Raw genomic sequence first — 2589 nt, forward strand, 5'->3', positions numbered from 1 at the left:
TCCCACCTTTGTTGAGCTAAACAAAAAATCTGAAGTTGAAAGAAAGATGAAAAGGTTTTTTTTTTTATTCTACACCTTACGTCACCTCAGTTTTCTGCTTCTCTGCCCCACAAGACATCAACTGCCTCTTGCAATTGCCCCTTATATTTCATCTGGCAGACATGCTTGAACCCTCACATTCCTTAAAGTGGATTATCTACATGGCAAAGGATTTCCTCTTGTTATTATTAATCAGCTAACATAAAATTCCTTTGATATCTCACTATGATGTAAACCACCAGGGTTAAGATTCCGAAGAGACAGAGGTGTGAAAGAGACAGCTTCTCATTTACTCTACCTAATCCTCATTGGGCAGGATGGTATTGTGATTAATACTATAGTCTCTGAAGTAGACTTCCTGGGTCCAAATCTAGACTGGCTTAACATTATTTGTGTGATAGTTATTTGTCTAGTTTTCATTATTTAATATATCTTGGCCTCAGTTTCTCCATCTGTAAAATGGAGATGGCTCCTACTTCAATGGAACTATCGTGCGAGCTAAATGAGAAATTACACACAAAATGCCCAGTACATAAAAAGTCTTTAATTAAAATTAGCATAACGGTATTACACGTGACTTTTTCTCACTGTCTTGGAGTTTAAATTGAGGGTCAAAAGGCTAGGAACATTATCAAAGGTATTTGGTATTTCACACCCTAAAATAAGGCACTAGACCTTCCTAGAGTCAGTTTGTGGAACAGATTCTGCCAGTATTAATAGCCCATTGCCAGCCCCAAGCTAAATAAGGGAAGATAAGGGAGACTTCAGGAAGTTAAAGTGAACTATAGCACAGACTTCTTTACAAAGAGTTTGTGGAGGTCTGTGGCAGGGAGAGGGTTGCTTGTCTACAGCAAACCTCAAGAGAGACCCTCAGAGAAATATTTATAGAGTTGGACACATGTTTCTGAGGGTTATGGAGACATCTGTGGGTACACAGGTTGTACCTGACTTATGACAAGAAGCCTAAAAGATAATAAGAGATTGGCTAGAGTGGGCAGAAAAAGGAGAGAGGGCTATAAAAGAACAAAGTGCCCATTAACTGATGGCAGAGCCCAGGGTACCAGATGTGGACTGTGTAGAGTTGGAGAGGACAGTGATCAATCTTGCACAGCACACCTACCCGGAAGAGCTTTCTGCGTGGAATGGAGTGAGCTCTGCAGAAGGAGGCTAGAGGTGAAGCTAAGAATACAAATTCCAAGGCAAAGGCCATGGCTCACAGCCAGAAGAGGCACCACTTGTGCCAGAAACTTCAGAGAGTTTCTTGGGGTCCCAGGGGCAGGGGAGAATGGCATAGAGCTGCTCTGAGAAGTCCTCAAAGATGCTCCGTGCAAGAGAAATCTGGAAGTGTGCATCTACCACACTGAAAACTCTAGTGCCAAGTACTAATTGTACCCCACCAGTTGACATTTTTCTGTCTTTACCCTTCTTTTCCTAGATCCCCACTATTCCTGGGCCTGGAATTAGACAACCAGATTCCCTGTCCTCATGTGCTAGGGCTAGGCCCACTTCATGCTTGTGGTGTAGGCCTCTTTTTCTTTTACTGTTTATTTATTTTTGAAGGAGAAAGAGACAGGGCGAGTGGGGGAAGGGCAGAAAGAAACGAAGACACAGAATCTGAAGCAGGCTCCAGGCTCTGAGCCATCAGTGCTGAGCTGTCATGACCAGAGCTGAAGTCAGATGCTTAACCAACTGAGCCACCCAGGTGCCTCTGGGTCTCTTTTAATAACATTGCCCCTTGCTCACAAGAGTGTCCCAGTTTAGATAATATGCTAATGCAGTCAACATTCTCTAGAAGAGACAGAAAAATCCTAGTGAGTGAGGAATGAGGAGGAAAGAGCAATGTGGGGAAATTATGAGCAGTCTACCAAGTCTTTCTCCCTTGCCTTTTCCTACTACAGAACTCTAAGAATGAAACAAACCCTAGGGCAGAAGAGAGCTTTCCATTAGATGACAGTCTAGAGTTTTGGGTTTTTGTTTTTAAGTAAGCTCAATGCCCAATGTGGGACTTGAACTCACAACCTTGGGATGAGGAGTCGCATGCTCTACCGACTGAGCCAGCCAGGCATATCTAGAGTTTTTATATATAAAATAAGCCTAAGGTTTTACTTCATGAAAGCAAAGGGAAAAGCTATTCAACTTGATGGAACTTTTATCAATAAGGGAAAAAGAAGTTTATTGAATAGGTTTGCAAAGTACTGGAGGAAAGTAAAACAGCTTTCTCACTCAGTCCACTGTAACCAGGGCCTTCAATACACAATTTTGCATCACATATTATTTTGTATTTGACAAATATTAACCACTGTGTGCCACTAGGAATATAGTTGTGCACAGACAAGGTGCCTGCACTCATGAAGCTTACGTTAATTGATAAGAGATAATAAACAAAAATAAACATAGAAACAAATGGTGTAAACATAAAAAATACCAGATAGTGATACTTTACACACAATTAATATAAATGGATATGATAGAGAATCAGTGCGTTGTTAATTTACTTGCAACGCCAAGGAAGGCTTCTCTGAAGATACTGTAATTAGCTGAGGACTAAAT

General features: G+C 41.2%; 1 non-coding gene across 1 annotated transcript; it reads right to left on the reverse strand.

The window, feature by feature from the left end:
• Positions 1-2030: 2030 nt before the first annotated feature.
• Positions 2031-2103, reverse strand: TRNAR-CCU (transfer RNA arginine (anticodon CCU)). The gene has a single exon. It is a non-coding gene; the product is annotated as a tRNA-Arg (tRNA).
• Positions 2104-2589: the final 486 nt, after the last annotated feature.

Source organism: Neofelis nebulosa, chromosome 10 (genome assembly GCF_028018385.1).
Source record: "Neofelis nebulosa isolate mNeoNeb1 chromosome 10, mNeoNeb1.pri, whole genome shotgun sequence".
Classification (NCBI taxonomy): domain Eukaryota; kingdom Metazoa; phylum Chordata; class Mammalia; order Carnivora; family Felidae; genus Neofelis; species Neofelis nebulosa.